Raw genomic sequence first — 15,929 nt, forward strand, 5'->3', positions numbered from 1 at the left:
AAATAACGTTCCATTTGATTTGTAAATCATGTTTAATAGCTGAAATACAATCACACTGTATACCAACACATTGTATTATGTTGATATGCTATAATAACTTTTGCATGATATAATAACGTCTGGAATAATCCTTGCCCATACATACCTGGTCTCTGGCGCCTCCCTGTGTGTATAATTGGCTACAATGTACAGAATTATATATATCATTTAGAATTGATAGGATCACTGTGCTATAATGTAACCAAAGTTGGTAATATTGTAATATTCAAAGGTAACTTAATAACTATAGTTCATTTAATTTTCCTCCTGTCCACTGAGCCTACTGTATGAGGCATGCACACTAAAACAGTCACACAATGAAATATTTTCTTATGAAATAATACATTTGCCATCTTGTTGCATGGATCAAGATTTAATTATAATTCACATTATTCAGAGTTCATAAAAATCATAGTAGCCTAGGCTAAACATGACAGCACATACAGGATAATTACATGATACATAATAACCCAAAATAGATAGAAAAGGAGAGATGAGTTTACTGGAGAGAAACAAACCTTCCCTGTACAGAATCAAAATATTTATCAAACAAACTATATATTCAAAAAGTGCTTTTCAACTGGCTTCTTCTGGTACAGAGGCTGTAGCTGTACTGGTCTGGTCTCTGTTGGTACAGAGGATTTAGCTATACTTCCCTGTGAAGTAGACAGGGTATCTGAGCTACTCTCTATTAATGTACAAATTGTATCTGAGCTCATGTCTACTGCTCTGGAAGGTGCACCTGAACTGTAGTTTACTGGAGTAGATATTGTACCTACATGCTGTGGCTCTGAGACCAGCTGACAATCCTGGACTGCTTCTATCAGGAGTGTCTGTACTTTCAGACACTGAGTTAGTGGGTCTCCCCAGACCTGATAGGCCAGGTGTTCCTCCCTCTCTGTCCACCTGACCACTGCTCCTCTGGGTTTCCATTGTCTTCACTACGCTTACTTGTTCTACACCCATCTGATAGCCATGATATTGTCTTATAGATCAGGGTATTCCTTGGGTCTTGATGTATGGGAATTCAGGATGGGGGTGTTTGTTTGGGAGGAGTTAGTTTCTTTCACCTCTATCTCTGACGCTCCATATTTGTTCTTTCTCTGAGGGGTTGGTGGAGACCTCTGACCGTCAGTCTGGCTGTTGAGTGTGGCTCTGCTGGATTCCTCCTCTTCCTTCCCTTCATCCTGTGTTCTCTTCCTTCCCCTCTCCATCTCTTCTACCCTCTCCCTCCCCCTCTCCATCTCGTCTTCCCTCGTTCTCTTCATCTCCCCCTGTCTCTGCATCATAATCTCAGACCATTGCCTTACGTGACTCCTGGTCAGATCCATTCCCATAATCCTCTGTCCCCCACAGTGTATCCTGATTGTGCTTCAGGCTGTATCCATCTCTGGTATCCATCTCTGGGCTTTGGAGGGGGTCAGATGAGCCAGTGACATAGACTCCTCCCCTCCCTTACTCTCTTCCTTCACTTCCCTCTCTCTTTCCATTATTCCTTAGTCAGTGTCCTCACTTGAGATCTATGCTGGAAGGCATTGGAATTCCGGCCCTGATTCTGATCATTTTGTTTGAGGTGGCTGTTACTCACAACATCACCTGTGTTATCAGTAGATCCTGCCTCATCTAGTAACGGCTTCTTCTCTTCCTCACTCTCTCTGGTTATCACAGCCTTGCTGGTGTGGGTAATCTGGTTATACTTAACAAAAAAGGGGTAAATGGGAAAGGGGGATACCTAGTCAGTTGTACAACTGAATACATTCAACTGAAATGTGTCTTCCGCATTTAATCGACATCCACATGTTCGGCGTCCGGGGAACAGTGGGTAAGCTGCCTTGCTCAGGGGCAGAACGACATAAGGCCCAAGGAGGTGTGGTCTATGGCTAGTATACCATGACTATGGACTGTTCTTATGCACGACGCAACGCAAACCCGAGGTTAATTATTTCTATTATAAACTGGTTACCAATGTAATTAGAGCAGTACAAATAAATGTTTTTTCATACCCGAAAATGCGTGTGTGAGCAAGGAGGCCTTACAAACCTGACTCAGTCCACCAGCTCTGTCAGGAGGAATGGGCCAAAATTCACCCAACATATTGTGGAAAGCTTGTGGAAGGCTACCCGAAAGCTTTGACCCAAGTTAAACAATTTAAAGACAATGCTACCAAATACTAATTGAGTGTATGTAAACTTCTGACCGCTGGGAATGTGATGAAAGAAATAAAAGCTTAAATAAATAATTCTCGCTACTATTATTCTGACATTTCACATTCTCGAAATAAAGTGGTGATCCTAACTGACCTAAGACAGGGAATTTTTACTAAGATTAAATGTCAGGAATTGTGAAAAACTGAGTTTAAATGTAAACTTCCGACTTCAACTGTACATATTAACCACAATAACAGTTGTCAGTTTACATGTATGTGGGAATTATGCTATGTGTGGTTTATGTATAGCCCTAAAAATAAACTGATGCCAAAATAAAGGGGAGAAGTGTGGGTTACCACGTACAATTTCAGCTGTTAAAATCTCTCTCCTTGCCAATACAATAGGCCAATAATATGTTATCATTGGGGGGTAGAGGTAGAAACCCCAAGGGTTGGGGAGTAACTGACTACATGTAACCTACCCAACCCTGGAAACACCTGGTAGAAACCCCAAGGGTTGGGGAGTAACTGATTACATGTAAGCTACCCAACCCTGGAAACTCCCTACTTCTTATGGTAAAGCCACACACACGCACAGCAAAAAGTTACCATAATGTTATGGACCTGCAAATAGGCCTGCAGTCTCATATTCTAGTTATGGGGTGCGGTCGATACTGAAAACGTAACTTACTTGTGCGAACATGGCTTATTATTTACTATCAGTTTGGTAACATTATGTTTTATTGACTTGTGATATCCTTGTTTGTAATCAGTACACATAACAGACCAGTATCTTGTAATAAACACGAGTGCATCTTTAAAATAAAAGTTTCACGCCACCCAGACAACAGCCTGTGCAACAGAATAACCTACTTGATGAAACTGCGCAGAGTATCGATTCCGTGAAAAAGACGCTCAAAAGTGAGCCTTTTCTTAGAAGTCATTTTGTTGGTTTGTTTGCAGCTACAGACAAAACAGTCGCGTAGTATGTTGACTCACTCTGGCTGTCTTTAGCCTGCCTACCTAGCAGACATGACATGATGTAAAAGTGAATGTAAAACTTAAACTTGCCTGTTGAGCCACTCGATTGCAAACAATATGTTGGATTTAAAATCAAATCACATTTTATTGGTCACATACATGTGTTTAGCAGATGTTATTGCGGGTGTATTACAGTGCAGTAATATCTAACAAGTAATGTCTAACAATTTCACAACATATACTAATACACACAAATCTAAGAAAAGGAACGTAATTAGAATATATAAATGGATGAGCAATGTCAGAGCGGCATAGACTAAGATAAAGTAGAATAATATAGAATACAGTATATACATAAGAGATGAGTAATGCAAGATATGTAAACATTATTAAAGTGACTAGAGTTCCATTTATTAAAGTGGCCAGTGGTTACAAGTTTATGAATATAGGCAGCATCCTCTATGTGCTAGCGATGGCTATTTGATGTGCCTGTACCGACCTCGTCTTCTGGATGATAGCGGGGTGATCAGGCAGTGGCTCGGGTGGTTGAGGTCCTTGATGATCTTTTTGTCTGTCCTGTGACATCAGGTGCTGTTTGTGTCCTGGAGGGCAGGTAGTTTGCCCCCGGTGATACGTGGTGCGGTCCGCTCAACCCTCTTGAGAGCCCTGCGGTGGCGGGCGGTGCAGTTGCCGTACCGAGTGGTGATAAGCCTGACAGGAAAGTCTCAGTTGTGCATCTGTAAAAGTTTGTGAGGGTTTTAGGTGCCAAGCCAAATTTCTTCAGCCTCCTGAGGTTGAAGAGGCACTGTTGCACCTTCTTCACCACGCTGTCTGTGTGGGTGGACCATTTCAGTTTGTCAGTGATGTGTACGCTGAGAAGCTTTCCACCTTCTCCACGGCAGTCCCATCGATGTGGATAAGGGGTGCTCCCTCTGCTGTTTCCTGAAGTCCACGATCATCTAATTTGTTTTGGTGACGCTTAGTGAGATGTTATTTTCCTGGCACCAGACTCCCAGAGCCTTCACCTCCTCTCTGTAGGCAGTCTCGTCATTGTTGGTAATCAAGCCCACTACTGTTGTGTCATCTGCAAACTTGATGACTGAGTTGGAGGCGTGCATGGCCACGCAGTCATGGGTGAACAGGGAGTACAGAGGGGCGGAGCACGTACCCTTGTGGGGCCCCATGTTGAGGATCAGCCAAGTGGAGGGGTTGTTTCCTACCTTCACCACCTGGGGGCAGCCCGTCAGGAAGTCCAGGACCCAGTTGCACAGGGCGGGGTTCAGAACCAGGGCCTCAAGCTTAATGATGAGCTTGGAGGGTACTATGGTGTTGAATGCTGAGATATAGTCAATGAACAGAATTCTTACATAGTTATTCCTTTTGTCTAGATGGGATAGGGCAGTGTGCAGTGTGATGGCGATTGCATCGTCTGTGGATCTATTGTGGCGATAAGCAAATTGAAGTGGGTCTAGGGAGACAGGTAAAGTGGAGATGATATGATCCTTGACTAGTCTCTCAAAGCACTTAATGATGACAGAAGTCATTTAGTTCAGTTAACTTCACTTTCTTGGGTACAGGAACAATGGTGGCCATCCTGAAGCATGTAGGGACAGCAGACTGGGATAGGGAGAGATTGAATATGTCCATAAACACACCAGCCAGCTGGTCTGCGCATGCTCTGAGGACGCGGCTAGGGATGCCGTCTGGGCCCGCCGCCTTGCGAGAGTTAACACGCTTAAATGTCTTACTCACGTCGGTCACGGAGAGCCCACAGTCCTTGGTAGCGAGCTGCGTTGGTGGCACTGTGTTACCTTCAAAGAGAGCGAAGAAGGTGTTTAGCTTATCCGGTAGCAAGACGTTGGCTGGACAATGTGGCTGGTTTTCTTTTTGTAGTCCACGATTGTCTGTAGACCCTGCCACATACATCTTGTGTCTGAGCCATTGAATTGCTACTCCACTTTGTCTCTCTACTGATGTTTTGCCTGTTTGATTGCCTTTCCAGAGGGAATAGTTACATTGTTTGTATTCAGCCATATTCCCAGTCACCTTGTTATGGTTAAATGCGGTGGTTCGCGCTTTCAGTTTTGCGTGAATGCTGCCATCTATCTACGGTTTCTGGTTAGGGTATGTTTTAATAGTCACAGTGGGTACAACATCTCCTATACACTTCCTGATAAACTCAGTCACTGTATCAGTGTATAGGTCTATATTATTCTCTTAAGCTATCCGGAGCATATCTCAGTCAATGTGTTGGTAGAATTTCAGCATTCTTTCCTCAAATTTGCTTTGTTAAAATCCCATTTTGTTAAAAAACAAAATACTGCAATGTTCCCTAAGATCTGGAAGCGAAGCAGCCCTCCGCCATCTTTAGCCTATGACCAAGGTAAAATAACCTAGCTAGCGACTTCAAATCAATAAAATATCTATCAAAGGCTAAACACATGTTTGACAAAGTAATTACGATTCATTTTACTCATCAATTCAGATGAGTCTATACCATACTGTGCAGTTGTTTGAGGCCTCCCTGTGCCATATGGGAGGTGGTGCATCTAACCTCCTGCCTGGAGCAGTAGTTGTTTATTTCATCACAAAAATTGCCTGCTACAGTGTTTTACATAGAATATGTTTTTATTTTTTAAGATAAAATACTTATTACATACATTAATACATCACACACACACACACAATACAGTATACACAGCACATACATATTACAATGAATATAAAACAGGGGGATGTACAACTGCACAAAATTATATTTGCATGCAGGTTAAAAGCACTGTGTTGTGGTACAACATTATGTCAATATACAGTGCCTTGCGAAAGTATTCGGCCCCCTTGAACTTTGCGACCTTTTGCCACATTTCAGGCTTCAAACATAAAGATATAAAACTGTATTTTTTTGTGAAGAATCAACAACAAGTGGGACACAATCATGAAGTGGAACGACATTTATTGGATATTTCAAACTTTTTTAACAAATCAAAAACTGAAAAATTGGGCGTGCAAAATTATTCAGCCCCTTTACTTTCAGTGCAGCAAACTCTCTCCAGAAGTTCAGTGAGGATCTCTGAATGATCCAATGTTGACCTAAATGACTAATGATGATAAATACAATCCACCTGTGTGTAATCAAGTCTCCGTATAAATGCACCTGCACTGTGATAGTCTCAGAGGTCCGTCAAAAGAGCAGAGAGCATCATGAAGAACAAGGAACACACCAGGCAGGTCCGAGATACTGTTGTGAAGAAGTTTAAAGCCGGATTTGGATACAAACAGATTTCCCAAGCTTTAAACATCCCAAGGAGCACTGTGCAAGCGATAATATTGAAATGGAATCAGACCACTGCAAATCTACCAAGACCTGGCCGTCCCTCTAAACTTTCAGCTCATACAAGGAGAAGACTGATCAGAGATGCAGCCAAGAGGCCCATGATCACTCTGGATGAACTGCAGAGATCTACAGCTGAGGTGGGAGACTCTGTCCATAGGACAACAATCAGTCATATATTGCACAAATCTGGCCTTTATGGAAGAGTGGCAAGAAGAAAGCCATTTCTTAAAGATATCCATAAAAAAGTGTTGTTTAAAGTTTGCCACAAGCCACCTGGGAGACACACCAAACATGTGGAAGAAGGTGCTCTGGTCAGATGAAACCAAAATTGAACTTTTTGGCAACAATGCAAAACGTTATGTTTGGCGTAAAAGCAACACAGCTGAACACACCATCCCCACTGTCAAACATGGTGGTGGCAGCATCATGGTTTGGGCCTGCTTTTCTTCAGCAGGGACAGGGAAGATGGTTAAAATTGATGGGAAGATGGATGGAGCCAAATACAGGACCATTCTGGAAGAAAACCTGATTGAGTCTGCAAAAGACCTGAGACTGGGACGGAGATTTGTCTTCCAACAAGACAATGATCCAAAACATAAAGCAAAATCTACAATGGAATGGTTCAAAAATAAACATATCCAGGTGTTAGAATGGCCAAGTCAAAGTCCAGACCTGAATCCAATCGAGAATCTGTGGAAAGAACTGAAAACTGCTGTTCACAAATGCTCTCCATCCAACCTCACTGAGCTCGAGCTGTTTTGCAAGGAGGAATGGGAAAAAATTTCAGTCTCTCGATGTGCAAAACTGATAGAGACATACCCCAAGCGACTTACAGCTGTAATCGCAGCAAAAGGTGGCGCTACAAAGTATTAACTTAAGGGGGCTGAATAATTTTGCACGCCCAATTTTTCAGTTTTTGATTTGTTAAAAAAGTTTGAAATATCCAATAAATGTCGTTCCACTTCATGATTGTGTCCCACTTGTTGTTGATTCTTCACAAAAAAATACAGTTTTATATCTTTATGTTTGAAGTCTGAAATGTGGCAAAAGGTCGCAAAGTTCAAGGGGGCCGAATACTTTCGCAAGGCACTGTAGTCATACAAACGATAGATTTTTTCCAAAAGATTGATTGACACAAATTGTCATAGAAAAATCACATATTACATTTTGATTGCCAAAGTTGATTGTTAACTATGTGGGAGTATGAAAAGCACGCAGAGCAACAACAAAACCCGAAAACCATTTCCCCTCTACTGTATGGCCAGATTGCTAGCAAGAATGACAAGAAACTACCATGTGGGGAATCATAAGTGGCTCGTTTCAGCTCGTTGTTCTTCATACCATGTCTTGTTTTAGGTGTTTTTTCTCATGTCATGTCTACGCTAATATGGCTAAAATTCGCTAGCTAGTTAACCAACAATTGTAAAGATGTATTTGAGAGAAAACAAGTGCTCATTGTGAAAATGTATTTATGCTTTCTATGATCATTGGAGACAAAATAAATCTTACATGTTGTCAGCAATCTAAGCCAATCCAATCTGTTTGCCTCATACTTGTGGACGTGTGGATTTGTTGCTAAACAACCAACCCCGCTATAGTGCCAAAACATTATCACCGCATATTGGCTCTGCTTAAACTCCCCTACCAATGCATTGTTGTTTTTCTCAGACAATTTTTTACAATTATATTTCAACATTTGAGGTAGGCTACATGATCCCACCGGTAATAGATCAGTTGTTGTATTACTTGAGGCACAGCTGAATGAGCATACATTTAAATAATTCGCTTTTTTATTTTACTGGGCTGATTTCACTGGTCATCCCCAAAGCCAACACTTCCTTTGGCCGCCTTTCCTTCCAGGTCTCTGCTGCCAATGACTGGAACGAATTGCAAAAATCACTGAAGCTGGAGACTTCTCTCCCTCTCTAACTTTAAGTATCAGCTGTCAGTGCAGCTTACCGATCACTGTACCTGTACACAGCTAATCTGTAAATAGCCCACCCAACTACCTCATCCCCGTATTGTTATTTTTCCTCTTGCTCTTTTGCACTCCAGTATCTCTACTTGCACATCATCATCTGAACATCTATCACTCCAGTGTTTTTGCTAAATTGTAATTATTTCACCTCTGTGGCCTATTTATTGCCTACCTCCCTACTCTTCTACATTTGCACACACTGAATAGATTTTTCTATTGTGTTTTTTACTGTACGCTTATTTATGTGTAACTCTGTGTTCTTGTTTTTGTCGCGCTGCTTTGTTTATCTTGGCCAGGTGGCAGTTGTAAATGAGAACTTGTTCTCAACTGGCCTACCTGGCTAAATAAAGGTGTTCTCAACTGGCCTACCTGGCTAAATAAAGGTGTTCTCAACTAGCCTACCTGGTTAAATAAAGGTGTTCTCAACTAGCCACCTGGTTAAATAAAGGTGTTCTCAACTAGCCACCTGGTTAAATAAAGGTGTTCTCAACTGGCCTACCTGGTTAAATAAAGGTGTTCTCAACTAGCCTACCTGGCTAAATAAAGGTGTTCTCAACTGGCCTACCTGGTTAAATAAAGGTGTTCTCAACTAGCCTACCTGGTTAAATAAAGGTGTTCTCAACTGGCCTACCTGGTTAAATAAAGGTGTTCTCAACTGGCCTACCTGGCTAAATAAAGGTGTTCTCAACTAGCCTACCTGGTTAAATAAAGGTGTTCTCAACTAGCATACCTGGCTAAATAAAGGTGTTCTCAACTAGCCTACCTGGTTAAATAAAGGTGTTCTCAACTGGCCTACCTGGCTAAATAAAGGTGTTCTCAACTAGCCTACCTGGTTAAATAAAGGTGTTCTCAGCTAGCCTACCTGGCTAAATAAAGGTGTTCTCAACTAGCCTACCTGGCTAAATAAAGGTGTTCTCAACTAGCCTACCTGGTTAAATAAAGGTGTTCTCAACTGGCCTACCTGGTTAAATAAAGGTGTTCTCAACTAGCCTACCTGGTTAAATAAAGGTGTTCTCAACTGGCCACCTGGTTAAATAAAGGTGTTCTCAACTGGCCACCTGGTTAAATAAAGGTGTTCTCAACTGGCCACCTGGTTAAATAAAGGTGTTCTCAACTAGCCTACCTGGCTAAATAAAGGTGAAATAAATAAATAAAAATAAAAATGGAGCCTGCAGCTGATCAGTCTCAGCGGAGGGAAAGGGAAGCAGCCTGATCAGGGTCCGCCTTTCAAAGTCCCTCCACTCTCTCTTTCCTCCGCTGTTTGGATGTTAAATGACGAGACAGTCGTTGATGTGAATAACCACTCTTGTTCAGCACATTGCAATTCATCCGGGGTATATCAAGCACACTGGGGGGAAAAACACTGGTGTTGAAATAATTTACATTTACCAGCAGACGGCATCAATGTGCCATTTTACACCCATAACATCAGTTGGCACTAACCAAAACGGACACCATCTTCCAGATGATGGCGAAACTCGAGTCGCACCATATTATTTCTGCACAAATTCATGTTGTTACTCCTATATGACCAGAGAAAGTGAAATATTTGTTGATTTTAAAATGACCCATTTCATGCCTTAACTGTTGAATAGAAAGTGTTGACAGTGCTGAGTAACTCGCATATTTTATCTCCAACTTTCCCCCAAAAAGTGACATATCATATTGATAGAGATTGCTATGTGCTGCAAATTGTTTGGGGGGGCCTTTAAACACTTTTGTCATACTGAATGCAGGCAAATGCAATCAAGCAACGTGCCGTGGCATTGACCAACCAATGGTGTTAGATAATACCCACATATGTCGACACCCCTAATTATCAAATTGGAGGAATAAATACAGAAAAAAATACAAATATCAATGAGTGGGATTAATTATTTAAATGATCTGTGTGTGCATTAATTCACCCAATTATACGTGCATTTATTCATGGTTGATCTATGTGGGCATTTATATATTTTTTTAAATGTAATTCTAATTACAGGTTTGGTCCTCCACAAGAAACAAAAATGTACCTTTTAATGGCGCAGAGTATTGCATTGAAAATTGGTCAAACTCTGCTTAGAGCGGCTATTGGAGTAGCCTAGTCTATATTACATGGTTATATTTCTGCGAAAGCTCCCTTTTCGTAGCCTATGAGGTGAAATTCAGCTTGCTACTAGATAACTTCTTGATAATGAAACTGGACTGTTGTGTGGATAAGAGTTTGTTGGCTAAAATGTACATTATTTCAATGCAGCCTAAACTACAGACTACACACATTTCTTAATTGTTACAATGTAGCGCCTAGATTCTCCATCCTTCTCCCAAAGTCCTTGCCAAGTCGTGTATAACTCTTTGGTGTTCAGATGTTTACATTGACAACAAGCATTCAGTTATCAACACATCACTACAAGTTTTTGCATGTGCCAGGACTCCATTTTAGAACAGTCTTGGTCCAGTCCCAGAATAAATTAATGTGAGCTTGTCTCAATTCATAACATCTTCTTTAACATAATTACATGAGACATACCAGTAACAGAACTAAAACCTGGGATATACCAGGTTAGTGGTCTTCCCCAACAAATGTTCTTACCAATCTGGTGGCAAAAAGTGTTACCCCTTACTATGGTCCATCACAGACTGATGTAGATATATGAGAGAAAAAAATGTCCTAAAATTCAGGTGACAAAATTCTATTGTGAAAACAGTTTTTTTTTTTTTATATATATATATATTTTTTTAAATACACATGCACCATTGTTATTAGTAATTAAACATCTCAGTACTGCAGAGCTCTCTCAGCAATAAAACATCTCAGTACTGCAGAGCTCTCTCTTAGTAATAAAACATCTCAGTACTGCAGAGCTCTCTCTTAGTAATACAACATCTCAGTACTGCAGAGCTCTCTCTTAGTAATAAAACATCTCAGTACTGCAGAGCTCTCTCTTAGTAATAAAACATCTCAGTGCTACAGAGCTCTCTCTTAGTAATAAAACATCTCAGTACTGCAGAGCTCTCTCTTAGTAATAAAACATCTCAGTACTGCAGAGCTCTCTCTTAGTAATAAAACATCTCAGTACTGCAGAGCTCTCTGTTAGTAATAAAACATCTCAGTACTGCAGAGCTCTCTCTCAGCAATACCACATCTCAGTACTGCAGAGCTCTCTCTTAGTAATACAACATCTCAGTACTGCAGAGCTCTCTCTTAGTAATAAAACATCTCAGTACTGCAGAGCTCTCTCTTAGTAATAAAACATCTCAGTACTGCAGAGCTCGCTCTTAGTAATAAAACATCTCAGTACTGCAGAGCTCTCTCTTAGTAATAAAACATCTCAGTACTGCAGAGCTCTCTCTTAGTAATACAACATCTCAGTACTGCAGAGCTCTCTCTTAGTAATAAAACATCTCAGTACTGCAGAGCTCTCTCTTAGTAATAAAACATCTCAGTACTGCAGAGCTCTCTCTTAGTAATAAAACATCTCAGTACTGCAGAGCTCTCTCTTAGTAATACAACATCTCAGTACTGCAGAGCTCTCTCTTAGTAATAAAACATCTCAGTAATGCAGAGCTCTCTCTTAGTAATAAAACATCTCAGTACTGCAGAGCTCTCTCTTAGTAATAAAACATCTCAGTACTGCAGAGCTCTCTCTTAGTAATAAAACATCTCAGTACTGCAGAGCTCTCTCTTAGTAATAAAACATCTCAGTACTGCAGAGCTCTCTCTTAGTAATAAAACATCTCAGTACTGCAGAGCTCTCTCTTAGTAATAAAACATCTCAGTACTGCAGAGCTCTCTCTTAGTAATACAACATCTCAGTACTACAGAGCTCTCTCTTAGTAATACAACATCTCAGTACTGCAGAGCTCTCTCTTAGTAATACAACATCTCAGTACTGCAGAGCTCTCTCTTAGTAATACAACATCTCAGTACTGCAGAGCTCTCTCTTAGTAATAAAACATCTCAGTACTGCAGAGCTCTCTCTTAGTAATACAACATCTCAGTACTGCAGAGCTCTCTCTTAGTAATAAAACATCTCAGTACTGCAGAGCTCTCTCAGCAATAAAACATCTCAGTACTGCAGAGCTCTCTCTTAGTAATACAACATCTCAGTACTGCAGAGCTCTCTCAGCAATAAAACATCTCAGTGCTGAAAAGCTCTCTCTTTACAAGGTAGATGAGCTCTACCTCATCTACCTGGGTAATAAAACAATAACCTGTACAAATTCCTTGACATAGGTCAAGTGAAATGATATAAGACATATATTCAGCTGTGACTTAAAACAGAAAGTGCATTGGGTTGGCATAAAGCGCTCTGGAGAAAATACCTGAAAAGGAATCATTCAACCACAAAGTGATTGATACTACGGCTTCAAACAAAAACAACCATCACAAATTGATTGAGATTTTAAAAGATGAGACATGAATACTGAGAAAGGGTAAGAATCCACAAAGCTATTTACCTCAAAGTAGAAGATCATCTCTTGTTTTTTTCAATCAAATTGTTCTGAGATACAAATATTGCCCTCATATTTCTGAAGTACTGTAAATTCATAAAGCACACAGCTCATCACATTATACAGTGAGCTCCAAAGGCATTGGGACAGTGACACTTTTTGGTTGTTTTGACTCTGTACTCCAGCACTTTGGATTTTAAATCATACAATGACTATGAGGTTAAAGTGCAGACTGTCTAACTCAATCACTCATCATTATTCACGATTCATTCAGGATTATCAGTAATCATGGTAGCATCCATAGTCAGGTAAACGTGTCTAGAAACATTATATTCTTATTTAGAATACAAGTTGTGCTGCCATCCTGTTAGGAGGTAACAGATTATTTTATTACAATGGTTCAAATGTATTTTCATTGTGTTCCATGGTGTTATTCGCCCCCTAGTGGAGCTTTCTGGTACTTAGACTGTACGCAAACAGGAAGTAGAGAATTCGTTCTGCACGCATAGAAGCAGCTAAAAACAACGCTACGGTGCAGGTCTTTCAGTGTAGTTATTTCTTGTCACGCTTCAGCCTTGGAAAATATGTGTTTTTTCACAACAAACGTTTTCAATATATTCATTCAAGAAAAGTCACGCCTTGGGAGTTTTATTGAAGACTTAGTTGTTAGCTATCTGTCTAGTTTTGCATGGGAACGCAACTCAAGGGCAGAATATAAGTAACAATGCATTATTTACCATTAATTTCTATTGGGCACAAAATAATCTGAGACACAACCAAAACAAACAGCAAATGCACCCAACAAGTTTGTAGAGTCACAAGCTTAATGTAATCATTGCGTGCTAGGAATATGGGACCAAATACTAAACTTTACACTACTTAAATACACATGTGAATTTGTCCCAAAACCTTTGCTCCCCTAAAATGGGGGGGACTATGTAGAAGACATGCTGCAATTTCTAAAGAGTTCACCCGATACGGATGACAATACCCTCAAATTAAACCTGACAGACTGCACTTTAACCTCATAGTCATTGTATCATTTCAAATCTAAAGTGCTGGAGTATAGAGCCAAAACAACTAAATATGTGTCACTGACCCAATACTTTTGTAGCTCACTGTACTTCATCTGATTCCATGCATGTTACTATGTGCAATGTTTGCCTGTTTCCCTTCATTTACCATTTATACACTGAACAAAAATATAAACGCAGCATGTAAAGTGTTGGTCCCATGTTTCATGAGCTGAAATGAAAGATCCAAGAAATGTTCCATACTCACAAAAACCTTATTCCGGACAAATTTTGTGTACATCCCTGTTAGTAAACATTTGTCCTTGGCCAAGATAATTCTTCCACATTATAGGTGTGGCATATCAAGAAGCATGATCATTACACAGGTGCCCCATTTTTCTTGTTCTCATTTACCCCACCAGCTGGAAGGAAGAAACAGAGGAAAGAGCTCATGAGACAAAACATTACTAATGACTAGGGCCAGGAGTTTTTCCTGGCCAGGTCACATGGTCTGGAAAAACTCTTGGTCTTTTGTTATAAATGCAACAACAGGTGTTCTTCCTTTCCTTTAAGAATTCCAGCACCAATCAGACTTGTTCATTGTTTGTATTTCATTGCATCCAAATTAAAAGAAAAATACCATGTTGATCATCACTAACATAATAATGTGATAACAATGTGAGCACTTCCTAATGCTTCTCAATAAATGTAGTGGTTGGTGTCTTTCTCAGACTCTTACTTACCATCCTAGAATACTGGATTCTTTACTGGTGGTCTTTCTACTTCAACGGAGTGGCATCTGGCAAGAAAATACACAAGCAGAAGAGTTGGACATAATCATACACACATGCAGGTAAACACACACATCCCTGCTCTCCCTTCACACCCTCATAAGCTACAACAATCAAACAGTACAGGGATTTCCTAGTTGGTCTTTTCTGGACCACAAACGTGCTCTGACAATCCTCAAGGTAAACAACAACAACATAGTAGATGGCGGAATGCCACTGTCTTACCTCAGGCTTGGGCTCATCTTTAGGACTGTTTGATCCACTGGCTTCAGCTGCTAATTAGATCATTTTTAGTAACTCTCTAAATCACGTGTCAAACTCATTCCATGGAGGGCCGAGTGTCTGCAGGTTATCGCCCCTCCCTTGGACTTGAACTCCTTTCACCTGGTTGTCAAATCAAATCAAATTTATTTGTCACATACACATGGTTAGCAGATGTTAATGCGTGTGTAGCGAAATGCTTGTGCTTCTAGTTCCGACAATGCAGTAATAACCAACGAGTAATCTAACCTAACAATTCCAAAACTACTACCTTATATACACACAAGTGTAAAGGGATAAAGAATATGTACATAAAGATATATGAATGAGTGATGGTACAGAACGGCAGGCAAGATGCAGTAGATGGTATCGAGTACAGCATATACATATGAGATGAGATGAATAATGTAGGGTATGTAAACATTATATTAAGTAGCATTGTTTAAAGTGGCTAGTGATATATTTTACATCAATTTCCATTATTAAAGTGGCTGGAGTTGAGTCAGTGTGTTGGCAGCAGCCACTCAATGTTAGTGGTGGCTGTTTAACAGTCTGATGGCCTTGAGATAGAAGCTGCTTTTCAGTCTCTCAGTCCCAGCTTTGATGCACCTGTACTGACCTCGCCTTCTGGATGATAGCGGGGTGAACAGGCAGTGGCTCGGGTGGTTGTTGTCCTTGATGATCTTTATGGATTTCCTGTGACATCGGGTGGTGTAGGTGTCCTGGAGGGCAGGTAGTTTGCCCACGGTGATGCATTGTGCAGACCTCACTACCCTCTGGAGAGCCTTACGGTTGTGGGCGGAGCAGTTGCCGTACCAGGCGGTGATACAGCCCGACAGGATGCTCTCGATTGTGCATCTGTAGAAGTTTGTGAATGCTTTTGGTGACAAGCCGAATTTCTTCAGCCTCCTGAGGTTGAAGAGGCGCTGCTGTGCCTTCTTCACGATGC

At 40.7% G+C, this 15,929-nt stretch overlaps 1 protein-coding gene across 1 annotated transcript in view; it reads right to left on the reverse strand.

Moving 5' to 3' along the window:
- The window catches only part of LOC139373053 (CD48 antigen-like), an 85,143-nt gene that overhangs the window by 15,408 nt on the left and 53,806 nt on the right, over positions 1 to 15,929 (reverse strand). The window lies entirely within an intron of this gene.

The sequence above is a fragment of the Oncorhynchus clarkii genome, chromosome 18, assembly GCF_045791955.1.
Source record: "Oncorhynchus clarkii lewisi isolate Uvic-CL-2024 chromosome 18, UVic_Ocla_1.0, whole genome shotgun sequence".
NCBI lineage: Eukaryota > Metazoa > Chordata > Actinopteri > Salmoniformes > Salmonidae > Oncorhynchus > Oncorhynchus clarkii.